Raw genomic sequence first — 18,936 nt, 5'->3', positions numbered from 1 at the left:
TTGGGGGGGAACCTTATGGCCTCATTTAGTGAAGCAGACTGACAGCATGAGGAAGAGGTGCAGGTTTTGATACTCACCAAAGATCAGCAATTCTTTCTGAAAGCAGTTCCTGGATCTTGCCACTAAATAAATCAGATTGCCTTGTACATACTGTATATATTCAGGTGCCTTGATACTTTCATAAGGAATGATCTTTAATTGTACAGCATTTCCAGAATTCATGTGGTGGCTTTTAAATTTTCTTTTGCTTTTCTTCTCTTTAAGATGGTATGAGGCCCTGAAACTGTAACTTCAATGTGGCATTGTTTTACAATGACAATGTTTTACAAATCCCTGCTAGCTGTCTGGTGTGTCCTTATGTTATTAATTGCTTGGGTCACTAGGCTTAGGAAGGAAGCTAGTTTTGAGAACTTTCCAGTGGCCACTAGGTCACTTCCTCAACAGTCCACTCAACATTTACAACACAGAGAAGATGTTTTCAGTAGAAACGTCCTTTAAGTAAAACATTAGTACATGTGTGTCTGTTCATATTTAGGTAAATGATTTCATCTAGGAAATATTGGCCATTGAAAAATATTTTTAAAGTACAACCCACCTGAAATATTGAGGGGGAAGATGGAAGGTAACTCCAGCTATCAGTATTCAACATGGGGATAAGTATGGCAGATTCAGAAACCATCTGAAGGCCGAAGGCATAGGCATCTGCCAGAGAGGGTGAGGATTTTTCAAATGATGAAACATGCATCACAGTGTTGCGACGCAATTGCTGACCCTTATGCCCTTGGGTGTAACGTCCTGGAGCAAATAGAAAAGGGCAGAGCTTTTTGCTCTGTGTACATTTCATCATTCTAGCATCACTGTGGTTTGGAACGGTCGCCTGCGACTGAAGAATTTGCTGTGCTCAAACTTGGAAACAGAAATCGGCTACCCTGCCAACAGTACCCACAAAGAGGTTTTCCAACAAATTATTTTGCTTACATTTTGCTTTCCTTTTTCTCAGTGCACTTTGCTGATTCTGCTCTTTTCTTTCTTTCTTTCTTTTTTTTTGCCTCATATCCTTATATAATTCTTAAGAGGAATCATGAACCTAAAACCTCGAATTTAGAAATAAACCCAGCTGAAGTCAATGAGTGAGATAAATGGGTTTAAGAGCAGCAGTCTTTTTCACTTTTAAGTCTGTCTGGATGTGTGCATGCATTTAGATTTATAAATTTTCTTGTTTGTCCTACAGAATCCTTAAACAACCAGGGGCTTAGAGAACTTGAAATCAGCCATGCTAAAGGAATGAACCCTAATTAAGATGGGAATTGATTTTTATTTAGACAATTTTATTTAGACTGTTTTTTTTAATTTAGACTATTTTATTTAGACTATTTATTTAGACTATAGACTATTTTATTTAGAATGTGGATGTCATTCACATGTTTCACTCCCACAAAGTACACTGGGCAAAAAGGATCTAGAGGGCTAAGTGTCATTCTCAGGCAGACCCATCAGCTGAAAAGTCCCTCCTTAAGGTCACCGAATCAAGTGTAAGGCCAAACTAGCAGTATCTTGGAAGGCAGGCCTATTCTGATCACACAGATGGTAGACAGTGAAGAACAGTGCTGAAAGGCCAACAGAAGTTTTGGGCAAGGATGCTGAACCTGCTGACTTTCCCCAGTTCCATTCCTCGTGCCTTTTTCTCATAGTTGGGCACATTTCTGTAACTGAGGGCTGAATATAGCTGGGGACAGATTAGGAATGGGAGATAGTGGGTGAATGTTGGGAAAAAGTGTTCAACACCATTCTTAGACCTTGTAATTAGAGCTATTCTGCATTTCCAGAGATAGGTCTGTTGCTATTGTAACTAATTTTAAACAGAGGTCCAGCTTCTTTCAAATGTCTACTAAACCTATGTTGAAAAGACAGGTTTAGTGGTCTTCCAGAAAACCACCATACTTTATAGGCATTCCATGGGCAATTGCATTGGCAGGACTCAAATGTCCAATTCTTTCCAGCAGCCCAACCCAAAATGGAGGGAAGTACCAGGGCCTAGACAGGAGGGATCATGCTCACAAAAACAAAAACAAAAAAAAACCCTCAAAGAGCCAATAGGAGCTGGACAGATGCTGCAGATCCCAGCCTCTATCTGTCATCGCTAGTATCATCAGTGAGGCGTTATACAACTTTCATACAACATGTGTGTTGGGAAACAAGAGAAGCACTGCCTTAAAAATAAAACCAATTGTAGCTGCCTCCCCAGTGGGTTGGGCATGAGACCAAGGCAGTATCATGTGGACCTGATCTTTAAACATGGTTAGCAGAACCTTCAGTCTCAGGTTCTGCTATAGTACCGAACTAAATCCCAAAGTCAATGTGTATATTATGTTTAAAATAATATTCTGATTCTGTGTTGTGAGATTATTTAAAAAGAAAAAGCAGTTGAGGAACTTCGCAGCTTGCTGTAGTTTGTAGAGATTTATAAGGATTGATGAGCTGCAAAATTAAAGGAACAGCATACTGAAACTGCATATTTAATAGGCATTTCCTGCTTTCCTTGATTTCCATATTATAAAATAGACTGGACTCTGAGATCCTTTCTGGAAAAAAAGCCGCATACATTTCTGCAAAATTTAATGAGTCCAAGATATGTTGTGGGCTTGGTGCCATGTAATTTCCAACATAATTTCACTGTTTATCTGTTCATCCACCCATTCGTATGTATATAAAGGAGCTAGAAATCTGGTGGTGGTTGATAGATCATATAGCAGGGCCTGCTCTCAATATCAACTGAATATAAATGTGATTACATTTGATATCACGCCCGTTTCTCGTTTGTTAGACTGCTGAATATTTTTATAGGGGTGGCACCCAAGCTTTTTCTAAACTGCCTTAATTTCATGAGTAGCTGATAATTCAAATCAGGGAGTAGAAATAGAGATTTAGGTAGTAATCCTAAACATATCTGTGAGGGAGTAAGACCAGCTAAGCACAGTAGAACTTTCATGTTTGGGGGAAAATTGTTCCCATAATCCTCAACCAAATCTTACAATTTTCATTCTTGTTTGCTGCTTTTTTCCCACAGACCAGCTTCTTCTATTGCTTTGAGATTTTTTTTAAATACCTTTTCCCACTCTAGAAACAGGGAGACCTCCACCCAGCCAACAATCATATTAGTGATGTTCTTGGGCATCTGTTGACCACATGATCACACAAATGTTTAGACTTAAGACATAGGACCCAAGTCTATAATGGCAGCATTTGCATGATGATGTCATTGCACATGTGGTGATTTTGGTGTCATTGTGGTTTGTTGTGGACTCTGCTGGTGGTATCATCACCTAGCCAAATCTGACTAGCTAACCGTTGTTGGCGTTTGTGTGTTTAGTATGAGCAGTTTTTTAGCACAAATTGGTGAAAAACAGAACTATGCTGTGATGATGGTGGCATGAACACCATTGCTTATTTTCCTTTTCTAGAGTCAGCACTGCCAAAGGATACATATAACAGCAGAAGAAAATAATTGTGAAATCATACCTACCCCCAACCAATGACACAACTTAAGCCAAGCACTAGCTGTTCCCCGGTGTTCTTTCTTCTTACTGCATACACTACCAGTTCAGTCTTTCCTAAGCAGGTCCTGACCACTTCCTCTACTTTTGGAAGTGTGCCTCCTCAAACACCTTTGCTCCAGGGAAGGCCATGAACCCCTCTAGGTGCTTCATGGAGGTTAAATCTTTTGGGCTTATTGAAATGCATGCGTACCTCAGTTTGCTGGATCAGATGTTCAAGGCAGGTTAGATAGCACAACTGGAGCATTTTCATGAAGAGAAAGCTTCGTTTGTTGGAACAGCCATTTCCACTGCCTGTCACAAAACACAAAAATCCTTTGACTAAATTAAATACTGCAAAGAGCACTCTTCCTGCTCTGAAACTTTAAATGTTAAGCAAATGCCCCTTTCGAAGACTGGCATCTGAGGCATCTGAGCAAAACATCGTTCTTATAAACAACCATTTACGATCTGGAGCCTAACAGCACTTAGAGACTAAGGGAAAACATAAGACAGCCACAAATTACTTGCTTGGCCTCTTGCAAGGCCATGGAAACCTAAACTAAGAATTTCCTTCTCCCTCTCTCTCTCTTTCCTGCTCTTTGGCCACTGCTTTGAGGAGAAATCTCTGCCCATATGTCATAATCATTTGGTTTACTTTAAAGTGCCAGATGATCTGGTATATTGTTGCCCAAGTACTTCAGGAAGACAGATGGTAAACTAACACTTCTAGTTATCCTGTATCAGGGTTATTCTTGAGTCATTTGCAATTGGTAACTAGGAAGACACCACGTCAAGTGACTCTAGTGAAGTACCTAATCATTTTTTTTAATGCACTGCAAATTGGGTTATTATTTTAACAGATTCCAGGCAGAAATAAAAGGCATGCAGATTCTTTGCACTGTCTTTATTTTTAGAAGCAGAATTTAGTGTTTCATTCCCATGTAAATGAGTGTTAGAAAGAGAACTAAGTAAATCCTCTCTTTTAAACTGTATCTTTTACACTTCAGGTATGTCAGGAAAATTGTCCAAGGAGGCTATCTAATACTATTTTTTCTTCATTAAGGAAAAAAGGTAGTCCTTGCTTAACGACACTAATTGGGACCGGAAACTCCATTGTTAAGTGATGCGGTCTAAGTCAAAAAACTACGTGACCACACCACTTAGTGATAGCAGTTCCAGCAGCCCCAGTTGCCATCATTAAGCAAGGACCTCACACAACCACAACTTCTGACTTTCTGCCAGCTTCCTCATTGACTTTGCTTGTGGGAGGCCAGCAGGGAAGGTTGGGAATTGCAATCATGTGACTGGGGATATGCTGAGCCAGCTGAAAGTATGAGAGCCAATCATAAGTACCACTCATTCAGTGCTGTCATAAGCTGAATGAGTGGTTGTTAAATGAGGACCACCTGTAGGTCACTATATCTATCTTGACTGTAATGGCTAAAAGGCTAAGCTATAAGTTCAAATCTCACCACAGCCACAAATATTCTAAGAGTATGTAGAGTTCTATGAGATTTAATCTCAGGTAGTCCTATAGGATTTCAATCTAAATAGGGTTATCAATGCCACCTGTTAATTTAGCTTTCCTACCCCTCCAATCTATATCTTTATATAGATATAATAAATATAGACTCTCTTATGGGGCTGTTGTAACCGCTAGGTGAAAATACTGAACAAAGCAAGGTCTTTTGTTTCACATGTTTATGTATCAATGTCTTTCTCTGTGTGTGCATTTATGATGACATCATATTATCTTTAAATTCCACTGAGATATCCTTAGGAAATTTGTGTATGGACGTTCAGGGCAAATTTGTACTTTATTCTAAGTTCAAGAAAGTAAGAAAATGGCCCAATATCTTCCTTGGAGATTGAAAATTGGTCTACAGATTCTAGGCTTATATCTGGGATTCAAATTCAGACACCAGGAAGACCCAAACAATTGTTTTCAAAGGAAAAGGAAAGATTTTCAGTAAATTTGCTGTGATGGGATATCTCCTTTAAAGTCTGAAATATTACAATGGAGTTTAATATGTCCTTTCATGATATAGTTATCCAGAATCCTTTTAATTGATCATATTTCATTTTCTGTCACTTGGGTTTCATATGCAAAAGCAGAACATGCCTTTGTAAGACTCTGTGAGCATTAAGAAGCTTCATTTTGATTTTTTGTATGTAGACCTGGTAGTTGTATGAGAAAGTGACTTTCATGAATTAGCTTCTAGCCAGTGTGTCATGGCCCAGGAATCAGATGCTGACTCTGAAGAAGAAGCTCCAGCAGGACCTGTGGAATGTCAGCCTCAGGAGACACAAAGCCAGGAATCACCTGAGGCTGATCAGACACAGGCACAACCTGAACAGCTGGAGAAGTCAGATGAGGATGATGTAAGGCCACCCAGCGCCCACACCCGGCAAGTAGAGAGGAGAGCAGAGACGTTCTATGAGGCTCCTTGCTAAGCAAGGCAGTAAAATCTCTTGATGAAAGACAGCTGGCTGCAACCTGATTTAAGAGGCAGCCCTGACTCTTGATCCCTCCTTGGAAGCAGCCATCTGATATTTGGCTCTTGTGTGATGTTCATGTTTCATGACTTTGCTCATGAAATTCTAATCTTTGGACTGGCTGACAACTCTGACCTGGCTCTTGGAACCCTGGATGGGATTTGGACTGTTCTTCTGTGTGCTCCTGTTAAAGCAAAACTATTCAGGCAAGTTTCTGTCAGAGATTCTGTTCTGGTTGGCATTCCTTCTTATCTCATTGACCTTGAGTAAACTGCTAATCTTCATAGCAACTGTGTGTGAGTGTATAACTGAAACCTGAAGCAGGACACAGTGTTTGGCACAACAGCCCTCTCATTTTGCTCTCTATCTCCTTTTTCTTTTCCTTCTGGACTTATGTCCTTCATCTGGGGATGCCAAGCTTTAACAGGAGCTCCCACAGCTCAGATACTAGAAACATGAATGTTTGGAAGGATCTTCTCTTACCTACAAGGCTGTCCTGGGCTGGAGAACAGAAGGCAGGCTGAACACAGGGAAGTGCACTTCTGCCTTTGGCCAGAGAAAGACCAGCCTAGATTCTATTGCCAACTATAGGATAGTAGGAACAAGCATAGGCTGTTTTGCAGTTCCTTCTTTAAGATCATCTGTCCCATTCAGTCTTTTCTGGAGAGGAATGAATCCTCCTCATTGTCACTGGAGACAAGAATAGATGGACAATGTTATCCACATTCTGTTAACCTCCTGCTTGGATAACTGCAATGCTCTGAACATGATCTGGCGATATGGATGGGTTTCAGGTCTCCTCTAATGTCACCTATCACAGGGCCTTGATAGGCGTGACTTCTCCATTGTGGTACCTGCCCTCTAGAATAGTATTCCCTCAGATCTGTATGGCACCCACCCTGATGCTGTTCCATAAGGGGTTGAAAAGCTGATTATTTCCCCTCACAGTGGGTAAGTCCCTGTATGATATTTTTGGGTATGATTTTGTATGTTTTATATGGTCTTTCTGGATGCATATGAGTTGTTTCTTTTTTTAAGTGTTCTGGATTTTTTATTTTGTAATGTGTCCAGAGTTGTTTGGAGATGGGCATTTTTAAATCTAGATGAAAAAGAATAACTGCTACAGACACAATCTGGAAACATTCATTTATTCAAAATCCACTTTGCAAGTTTCTCTGAGATGGCAGAAACAACTGCAGAGAGATTCCTTGGTCCCCCAATCCCCTGTCAGAGGACCACTGGCTGCTAGATTGCAGGTGTATATAAGAAACCTTTCTCACAAGCTGCTGAAAGGATCATTTGATTGAGAATGTATGTGTATGTGCTTTTCAGTTTTGAAAAATAATACTTAAATATTGTCAAAGAGAGGACTGCATTTTCAGCACCTACCCAGAGCTTTCTGATGCTTGGCAAAAGGTTCTTGTGCAGTGTCTGTTATAGCCAACTCCATTAGAAGTATACACACACACACACACACACACACACACACAAAAAAAAAAGCAATGGGCAGCTAACCAACAGTTTTCTTGTGCCAGAATGAAAAGTGACTTCGCTTATTGCAATTAAGAATGTAGAAGAAAAGCCACTGGGTAGATAGCGTATGAACTAACAGGGTTGTAATTAAGTAATGCAGCATGATATATGGAAAGCCTGAAAGGAAAATGAGCAATGGTGATGGTACATTAATGAGCTAATATTCCATTATCAAACAAGAAACAGGGGCAGATAAAGAGCTAGGAGTTTGAAATTAAACTATTCCATGTTTGATTTCCTTCCCTAACTGACCAGAACTATGCATAGTTTAAGGCCCTCTTCATTTCTGTTGGAACAAATGGCTTTGGAAGATGCAGTAAGGGAAGCAGTATACAAATACGTTAATTCAGTAAATCAGTATTGAGTGATTGGGAAAGGCAGTGGGTGTAACTCTAAATATATTAAAAAGTTATTAAGATAAGGAAGAACTACAGAATTATTTCTTAAGGAGGAAAAATGCAAAGTAGGGGATAGGAAGAAAAACAAGAGGTAGAGTTTATGCTGTGGAGTGGTGGACATGGATTATTCTCATGCTGCACACTGAGGAAGAAAAGCACTTTTCCAGTATGAAGCTATAAATGCCTTCAGTAGTTCTCACTGGGGATCCCCCCAGCCTTGGGCCAGGATGCTCCGTGAGCTTGGTTTGTATGATGCTTTGCACATTCTGGGGGTTCTCAGCAGCATAACATTGTAGTGGTGGTTGTTTTCTCTTAGTCTTGTTTTAAATTGTTAGATTCCCAGAATCATGCACTGAGATGAGCAGCCATGTAAGTTAAATAAATAAATCTTTTCTCAAAGAGCTGCTGCATTTTTAGAAAATGTTTGGTCGGCATGCAAAATTTCAGGCTTGCCAGCAGCAACATACAAAGCAAGTTCTGGATGGATGTTACACATCACTATGTATTGAGCCCCCTGAGTTTCTGTCTGCCACCAGCAATCCTTGTGCAGGTGCAATAAGAAAAAAAACAAGGGGAGGGAGATCTAATTGTGCATAAATATCTAAGTCATTACAGATCCATAGAAGTCATTTATGCATGAGTAAAGGCATTGTAAACACAGCCAGCTTGTCCTTTGATTGTGTTTCTCTGCAATAGCTTCCACAGTCTTGAAGTCAAGAGGCTATTCAGTGTAAGATGTAGCCAAGCAACACTGAAGATCTCACTGGTCCTGCTGAAGCCTACTGCCAGAGCTGAGCATTGCTAAAGATTCACAATACTGACATCCATGTTTCCTCTTCACTTTAAATCGTACCTTTTATCTGGAATACAAATTGCATAAGAATTGTCTACTGGACTTTTCTTCCTTAAGAATGTCAGTGAAATCCTTACATATCCTATGGCTGTTGAGATGGGAAATACAGGACCGTATTCTCCGTGGGTACTTGAGACCACTGCATTTTGAACTTTCATTTGGAATAAAATGAAGGCAAAAGGCCAATTATATTTGTTCTAGTCCCTGACCAAGGAAAGATAAGAAAATACAGCTCAAAAGAAAATCTTCTCACTATGGTTCTCCTTTTGGTCCTCCAGAATAATCGCTAGCTCCACCAGACCAGGCTTTGGTTAATAATTCTGAATTGCAAACCCAGTTTATGAAGGTAGTGTGAATGGGTTGAAAAAAAAGGGGCAAAGCCAAGAAAGTTGTGATGGAGTTGCTCAAAAAGATAGAGGTGAGACTTTAAAAAAATAACAAGTCAAGCAGTGTATATGTGCAGTGGAAGCAAGGATGATTTGTGAGGAAAGCAATAGATGGAGACAAATAGCGGATGGTGTTGGTATAAACAAGATTTACACAGATTCCTTTTTTATTTCTCTTCCTGCTTTTTTTTTTTTTTTTGGCTTACTATTTCTTAACTCTTTTCTGCACTTTGCATAACATTGCTTATTACAAAAAGGAGTAATGTGATAGGCATATTTATTTCTGTAATTCAAGCTGGATGGCTTGATTGATTTATTCAGGACAGGAACAGGGGCAGAACATTGCCTTCTCAGAGTTGAGTTTGTTTTTGCCTTTTCCTTTTTTTCTCCCCTCTCTGCTTTCTTGTTTGGCAAGTTATATGCAAGAATTTAGTATAAGCTTTAGAAAAATAGCCTGAAAATGAGTTTGGAACAATACAAAGCCTATTTCTTTATACCTGGCCAAGAAGTCTACTAATGTACTAACTTTGTCAATCATTTCTACTGCCTCAGCAATGATAGGCAGGTTATACATATTTAAAGATATACAGTGGTACCTCTACTTATGAATGCCCCTCCTTACGAATTTTTTGAGATACCACCAGCTCCAGCCCCAAAAATTTACTTCGACATGCGAACTCCGCCTCTACTTACAAACCGGATCCGCGGCCATTTTCCCTGCTGCCACGCGGTCGCGGCTTCCTGTGGGCGAGATCGCAGTAGCAAGGAGACGTTCGGCGAAGCCTATGGTGTGTTTTGTGGCGTTTGGAAGGTTTTTGAGGTTTAAAAATAAAATGCATATGTTTCAGAACTGTTTAGCCATATTTACATTGAACCTTATGGGGGAAATTTACCTTGGGGTGCAACCAAATTCGGAGGGTGGATTAGCCGTATTTACATTGAACCTTATGGGGAAATTTGCCTCGTGGTGCGACCAAATTCGGAGGGCGGAACGGATTAACCGTATTTACACTGAACCTTATGGGAAACTTTACCTCAACTTGAGACCAACTCGAGTTGCAACCAGAGTCACGGAACGGATTAAGTTCGTAACTAGAGCTACCACTGTACTATGCTAAAGCAAAACAGGAGGAAGGTTGAATTAATATTTTAAGAAATCTCTGAAATAGATGGAGCCCCTCTGACATAACCAAAGTGACAAGAATCATAAAATGCGTGAGCCATTTCTCCCTTTTTTAAAATGAGGCCACCCCAAATTCTGATTTAAAGGACTTTTTTCTAGCAATCCATGTAAGGGTCTGCTCCCTTTTTTCAAATGAGGCACTGTAAATAGAAGGCAAAGCAACTTAAACTGAGACTTTATGAATGGCTGTTCTATATACTTAATTTATTAATTACATTTATAGCCTGGCTTGAATCCAGGATATGTACAGTCCTCGTTCCTCTGTTTTTTGGTTCTTACAACAACTGTCCTGTGAGGTAGGCTGGACTTCAGCCTAGGTTTCCCTGGGTCCTAGTTTAACTTCCAAACCCACAATACCACATTGGCTCACACTATACATAACACCTGTATTTTTAACCCAAAGCACAGCTTTGGCCTGGGTCAGTGAAAACAGGCAATTTGCTAAGGGGAAAGACGCATTTGCTACTCCCAAAGTGAAACTCGGCTTTCAGAACAAGTGCCATGGAGAAGAGAAGGAAGTTATTGTGCTACTCAGCACCCTTTCAGACTGCAACCCAAAGTCTGCATTAGCTCAGGATGCTACAGAATTTAATCTCTGGGGATCCAGTTATGAACTCTGCACTTCCAGACTAAGATATGGAGGGGAATGGAATGATCTAGTGACTCTTGGACTTCCCACGTGTTCTAACACAAGTGTCCAGTACAACAAAGTAGTCCATCATTTGTTTAAATATGCATTTAATTTATACTTCTTTTACTCTTGACTTCTGCATCCCCTGACTTGAGAAACAAGATTCTCCTTGTGCCTTTACATTAGATGTTTCTTTGCCCATTAGTGTTGGATGGAGGTGAGCGCACAAGTCAGAGTTGCAACGGAGCCTACTGTTTAGCAGATCAGAACCCCATAGAGAATTCTGAAAGATCCTGCATCCTGAGGGTCCTGCCTAACTAGCTATGCCACCTTGAAGTATAAGCCAAGAATCCAGGTTGGTTGCAGAAATAAAGAATGCATAGCAAGACCTAGAATATTGAAGCTTGATGTTCAGACTAGAATCCTTAAAAAGTATTTTTCTATTGATGAAGAACAACTGTATCAAGAACATATTTAATATAATGGAAGAGGGAAACAAAACAGTAATATTCCTTCAGACCCCATTGCAGAAATGAAAGGAAATATGATTTTGTATGAGAATTATAATTTTTCTTCATAGAATCCTTGAGTTGGAACAGACTTTCGGGGTCATCTAGTCCAATTCATTCCTCCGTGCAGGATCCACTAAAACATCTCTGGAAAGACAGAAGCTGCTGGAAAGGCATGGTCCCACTTAAAAGAGTAATACCCATAATCGCTCCATTGTTCTGCCCACTTTTTTTTCCTTAAAGCACCATCTCTCCAGCTTTTCCCAACTTCAATTCTAAGACCTGAAATTAGTGGCAGGAAATCAGAATATTATGGAGGGTCTCACGATTTGGTTGTATAAAGTGAAATAGAACAATCCAGGGTAATGGCAGTTTCAGAACTCATGAATTGTGTCCCATTTGTGCATTAAGAGCCATAAATGACTCATGTGGTATTGCTAAGAATATACAACTTTTCTATTAATGACTATCACAGAAAGAGTCAGACAACACTTTTTAGAACAGAACAGGCACCTTGGAGCTCACAACCCAGGAAAACAATTTCAGCTTCTGGTTTAATAGACAAGAGCTATAAATTCTTTGGCAGCAAGCCAGCAGTCCAGATAAGCCGTGGCAAGCAAATGCAAACAGAATTCAAAGCAGGATTCTTTTTGTCCAAATCAAGTCCAAGAGGCAGGCAAAACAAGCTGGCCATAGGATAGTCCAAGGGTTCAGGATACAATTCACAAGGCCTCAAGCTTAGGAGAACAAGTGCAAACAATGTAGGGAATGAGCAGCAAACTCACTTTTACCTGCCAGGTTGATTGTCTTCTCGACCTCCCCAGGTTACTTGATTAAACAGTTGGGACAATCCTCCTCCTGCCAGCTCTTAATCTCAACCATTCACTGCATCTTTAATAACTTTCTTTCTTTAGGGCCAAGAAGAGGCTCAGGTTCTAAGAGCTCAGCTTCTTCAGCTGTTTCTGCTCTAAAAGCAATGGCTTCCAGCTCCCCCTGAAATTACTCAGTCCTCAAATGTCCTGGTCCTGTAAAGGTATCACCTCCCACATCTGAGGGCTCCTCAGGCTCCGTCCTCACATCTAGTGGGAGAAAGGAATCAGTGGAGATCTCCCATCTCCAGAGACTAAGCATCAAGGTGTGCTAAGTGATTGTGTGAGGCAGCTAGGACTCTAGAGGTTGTAGGAATACAATATAACATGGGATAGTTTTTAGGCCAAGCAGTTCCTAAAGAAGAAACCTAAACTTACCAACAAAGCCAGCAGAAGGGAAAGCATTTTCCAATTTCTTGCATGTCGTATCAAATATGTGATTATCTACATGTTAGCCATAAATCAAAGGACTTGCTCAGTGCAGTGATGTCCTTGCTGTCAAGGAACAAATCTCAATTGTTAAAAACAAGGTGGCTGAATTGGAAGTCCTTGAAGAACCAGAGATGTATGTAGAAGAAACTTTGGGGATGTGAGAACTTTGTCCCACTCCCAGAATAATAGTTCCCTTCTCTTCCAAGGAGCAGAGGGATTTTGGTTATGTGCACTTAGAAACACAGAGATGGGTTTCTGATGGGCACACATATCACATGGTGACTTACCTGTCTAAGAAACTTGGTGAATAGTGTTACAGAAAACAGAAGATACAATGTTCTACAGCTTCTCCTTTGCAAGCTTCCCTGAATTTAGGGAACTTCCTGGGATTCAGGGACTCCAGATACTTTCATACAGACTGGAAATATTCTTGCTCAGGCCACAACAAATAAACCTCATTTCCTCATACTCTAAATGATTGTGCTTTAGAACAATTGCTCTTGAACTCCATTCTGACTGTGACTTGGTGTGGACTTATAAGCACTGTGGAAATGATAGGAAACAGGGAGTATAACGCTGTAATAGTTAACATACATGCAAAATGGAATTTCCCAGCAGGATCTAACATAGTCACTGACTACAAAAGAGAACACTTTTCAACAAGGAAGGAGCTGGTAAAAACATTGAAGGGAACAGTTAAGAAGGCCAAGTCTCTCCATAGTGCCTGGAGGTTATTAAAACCACAGTAATTGAGGTTCAATTGGAATGTATTCCACAATGTAAGAAATGGTCAACCAAGCCCAGGAAGAGGCCAATGTGGCTTTCAAAGCTTCCTTCACAAAATGGAAATTTTGTCTCAACAAGGAGCACAAAAAGGATCACAAACGCTAGCAGGAAAAGGTGATAAGGAATGCAGCAAAAGAATCTAAGGAGCATGTGGACAAAAAATGAAAATGAAACATTTTCTTTATTATATGCTGCACATTCCCTACCAACAGGATGGCCACTGGTAGTTAATAACAGAATTATAATAAACATCAAAGCCCAAATGCCCCCTTCCAGTAAATTACCACCATCATAGAATTATCAGAAAACAAACTATTACATTAGAACAATAAATTGAAAATAAAACAAACCACAACATCAGAAACAAAAATAGGTGACAAATAGATATAACTTCTATAAGGAAAAAGCTAACAAGGATTTTGAGTTTTTTCCCGATAAAATACAATGCTGACTGAACCGCCTGGGGAAGGGAATTCCAAAATATTGGTCCTAACACCAAAAAGATCCCAACCCTGCTTGATTCCATGTCGGAACCTTCCCAGGGTGGCACCTATAGAAAGCTATCTACAGCTCATAGCTGCCAAGCGAGCCCATATGGAAGAGTCTATTATCTGCAATAAAAGCACTTTTCAGCCAGAAGCCAAGTCTGCTTAGCCAACACATGCATAATATACTCCCACCAGAATGACCCTGGCAGGAACCTAGCTATTATTTGTGTACTTCTATCAAGGGTATCCCACTATAAAGCCTGTTGCAATAGTCTAATCAGGTGATAACTAGTTTGTGGGTAACAGAACTCAAGTCAATCCTCAACAAAAGGAGCACAGCTAGTAAACCATCCCCAGATGGTAATAAGTGCTCCCAGTCACACTGACCTGAACATTCATCACAAGGTATAGTATTGCCCCTAAACTGTACAATTTAATCTCTTATGGAAATATCCCCCACACACACACACTCCAGGGCGGGAAAGGCTCCTTCAAGCTGATTGAAACCCCTTTCAGCTGTGGCATTGCAATGCATCCTTGATCAACTCAAGATACTCTAAGATGTTGCCAGATTACCACAAGCAATATTTATTTGGCTCTGCAAAATCCCATGAGTCAGATGAAGGGAAAACCCACACAAGTTCTAACGGGTATAGAACCCTGATTGTACTAGGCTCTGAGCTTCCAGACTGGGACTGCAGAGCCACCTCCGTGTTCACGGATGAACTGCACAATAGCGTGTCTTCAAACCAGAAGGACTACCTATTATAATAATTTAGGAAAAAAGAGTGAGAGAGAGAAAGATTATTGAGGTATATAAAATTCTATATGAGACAGAAAAAATGGACAGGCAGACATTTCCCGCCTTTTCTTAAAACGCTACGATCAGTTCTCATCTAATGAAGCAGATTGGAAGGAAGGAAGTTTAGAATAAAAAAATGAGTACTTCTTCACAAAGTGCGTATTTAATATCTGGTGATGTCTATTACCTTGATTGCTTGAAAAGAGGATTGGATACATTCATGGAGAAGAGGTCTATCAAAGGCCATTAATCTTGAGACACATGTTGGGACAGTATGCCTCCAAATACCAGAAGGATGGATCTCCAACCCATGCTTTTAAGCACCCTGGAGGAATTTGGTTGACTGCTGTGAGAAACTAATTTTGAACTAAGATGGATCTTATCCTGGTCTAGCAGGGCTACTCTTACTTTCTTATGTTGTGATTTTCAACCTTATATTTGGCATTCTTCCATTAAGTTCCATTTTTATACTGACTAGACTTGTCAAACTGTTTACAGTTTGGGTTGTTTTTAAAGTAAAATAATGCATGCTATAAAATTCATGGTGTTTAATGCTAGCTGTGTTTGTTCTCACAAGAAGGGGCAATAACTGATACCATTAATTTGCAAGCATTAAAAAAATAAGATGCAGCTGCAGAAATTGTAATTGGATCATCTTTGTATTTTATGCCAGTGTGCCTCATGAATGTTCAAAGAAGCAAAATGTCATTTTTTGACAGCAAAAGAATAGCTGTTGGAAGTCTGAGAAATAATAACCAACTTTACTGTTTGTTTTAAGTTTTGTATTCCACCATTCAGAGTACTATTCGTTAGATAAGAAAGGCTGCAAGACTCAGCAAGGAAGCTTAATGGGTATAAACGTTTTTGTAATATTAATAGGATTTATAATTACAGTTGCATCAGAAAAAAACAGAATTTTTCTTAGCTATGAAACCAAAGAAATCAAAATGTTATAATCACCAGCTGTCCTCTCTCTCCCACCCACCCACACCCACTGTAGTGTTCTAACCTGTTCCTAGAAAATTTGTAGGCAACAGCCAAAGCAGAGTACAAGGCAATATTATTTCTTGCAATCAAGATATTAAACTTCTTCAAAAGAAAAATATGTGTTGTCAGGATATCTCCCTTGAAGCTGTTTCTGTGAAAGCTGTAAATTACTAATCTATTTTAGTAACTTTACTTGTACATTTTCCAGCAGTGCAGAACAGTACTATGTTAAGCTTGTAAGAAAGATATAAAAGAATTCTAATGTAAATTCTCTACAATAAATTGGGTATTGTATTCCCACTGGACTTCACAGCAGTTTCTTTCCCCAATCAAAAATCCACAATTGATTTTTTTTCTTTTAAAAATACTCTACTGAAAATTGAGTGCAAACAGAAATTGGATTTTAAAAAGAGTTTATATCAAGAGAATTTGCATTTTGAAAGACTGCATCTGGAACATTTGCAACCAGGATGATTGGAGTTAAATCTGAATTAGTTTTGTGCAAACTAGCAGGCATTTACTAGGAAGAAGTGTAAAAGAGTAAACTCTGATTGCAGAGGTTTGTAACTGGAGGAATTTGAGAACAAGAGAGTAATAAGAGCTTCCAGAAAGAGTAAATAGAGGATATAGATTAAGAGGAGATGAACGGTTACTACAGATGGAAAAGATTAAACAGCTTGGAGCCACTGAAGGAAATTAGAATTTGGGACTTCAAGACAGGGAGGGGGGGTCCCAGAGAGTAGAGAGGCTGAAGAGTTAGGAATAAAACAAGCTGTGGGGCTGGGTACATACATGGGTGGGGGGTGGAGGGAGAAAGGAATGGAGCCTCATGTCATGGCACCTCATGTCATGGCTGGGAAAAAGAGGGAAAGGAAAAGGTTGGCCTAAAGAGGGGCAATGAAAGAGACTACTCATGAATAAGTAAGAAGTAAAAGAGAACAAGCATGAACTGTTTCTTCTTATTAGGGTTCCACTGCTTTGAGTGCGAAGGAATCATGGGGGTTGTTTGGCAAAGATTGGCCAACCGAAGAGAGAGAGGCTGGCTACTTTCACCAGTAAGGAAATTGCTGGTCAATGGACTGGAAAAAAAATCAAGACATGAAGAGTGAAGAGAAGGGCTTAGATCAGAGTGGCCAGGATGGAAGAGACCAAGCCAGAAGATGGGATTGAGCAGTGAAGAGTGAGAAAACTGCTTAACTGTCCCTGCTATTCCAGTTAGGGCTTTTTGCAAGGGAAGGGGGAGAGTTGGATTGCTTAAATATGCATGACCCTTTAAAATATGCTGCACCTTTAGGGAGATGGACTGTTCTCAGCAAGCCCTCTCTCCAGGATCCAAGGAGATTCATCCCAGTGGACTCAATAGCTTAGTGGCATTTAATATTACTCTCTTATACCTGTGATATTGTCTATAGATCTGTGCATGGTTGTTTCTTCATTGCAGGTCGTGAAGCTTTCTTACTTGTTCCAAAGGACAATTTCTTACAGGATTTGCAAAGAGGGAAACGGCTTCTTTAGAGCCCTCTGATCCTCCCTCCACAGCAGTGTTTGTCAACCACAGCAAGTTTAAGATGTGTGGACTTCAACTCCCAGAATTCCCCAGCCAGCAATTTGCTGGGGTTGAGAAACACTGCTCTACTGATTGGAGATTCAGCACCTGGATTGCTTAAAGTGAATTGCAAAGGAGATATAGAGATTCTGCTCTAGAGATCTGGGGGAGTCAGTCTCTTGAACTAAGGGCAACTTCTGTGTTAAAACAACAACACTACTTTTCTGAGACAAAGAATGAAAGTGAGGATTTTCCATATTCAAACATTATTCCTGAACAACTTATGTAAAATTTATGTAAATTGGGGAAGTATATGTACAGCCATATGTTTATGAGACATTGTGAAGATAAATTGTTAGAAAAAATTCCTCAATGTTTTTCTTTTTTAAAAAAAATCTCTGTAAAACTATAAACCAAAATATAAATGTATTAATAGGGACAGTAGAACTGATAGAAGTTCTAGCAATTCAGACTTCTGTAGTTTGTACCTTAAATGTACAATCTGAATTTGGATGACAAACTACTTTCCAGTTCTTTGTGATGCACATAATATGATTACATTCTCCAGTATAGGGCAATAGCTCTTAATATTGTAACAAGGTGGGTGGACTCAGTTACAGTGGTGATGGGCATGCCATTGGAAGACCTAAAAAACCAGGTTAGGGACAGATTGTCATGGAAAAAATCTACCTAGGTGGTCACCAAGAGTCAATAACACTTTGGTGGCATGTAATCAGTCAAACATGGCGAGGATGAGGAAACGGGGAGAGGGGAAACATTACTTTTGAAAGTGAAAGGATTTTCAAGAAAGACATTTTATTGAACAGTTGCACCTTGTTACCGCTATTTAAAATGTTTCTCATATACATATACAGTATGTTTCTGTACAAGGCAGCATTAGGAGACACACTGAAAGTTTTATCTTGAATTAAAACCTTTGCTCTTCAGAGTGGACAGTTTCAGAAATACCAAACAACCTTGCTCTAACACTGCTCCTGTGAAACTAAAGGTAGAAGCCTTATAAGCCATACCTTATTCTGAGAGTAGTTAGAGCCCGGCCAAAGCTTTGTGCACACAGAGGAGTCATTTTCACTATCAGTGCAGAAGACAATGAAAAAACTGCTGGAGCAGAAGAAGATAAATTTAATCCAGTATTATTTTTCCCGCTGTGGCCAGGCAGATCATAATTAGGAAATGTAAAGAGAGCAACTCTTTCCTGATGTTTGTCCTCAGCACTTGGTATTCAGAGATATATGCTTCGGAATTGGGAGCCATTAATCAGTGCCAACAGATTTTCCCTCTGTGGACTTCTCCAAACCTCCTTTAAAATGTTACTTATTTTTGAATAAAGATATAGAGGACTGTTGTGCATAAGATACATAAGACATATGTTTCCATTGTGTTCCATCTGCACAATCAGAAGGATAAGAACATGGGAGGGCTTACAGCAAATGCAAGAAAATTGTATTTTAACACTGAAAGAGTTGAAAATCTATCTGCT

The sequence above is a fragment of the Python bivittatus genome, unplaced genomic scaffold, assembly GCF_059951505.1.
Source record: "Python bivittatus isolate LINGU-HERP-01145 unplaced genomic scaffold, Pbiv_v1 ctg000020_np1212, whole genome shotgun sequence".
Classification (NCBI taxonomy): Eukaryota; Metazoa; Chordata; class Lepidosauria; order Squamata; family Pythonidae; genus Python; species Python bivittatus.
The sequence above is the reverse complement of the archived record's forward strand: the minus strand, read 5'-3'. Positions refer to the sequence as shown.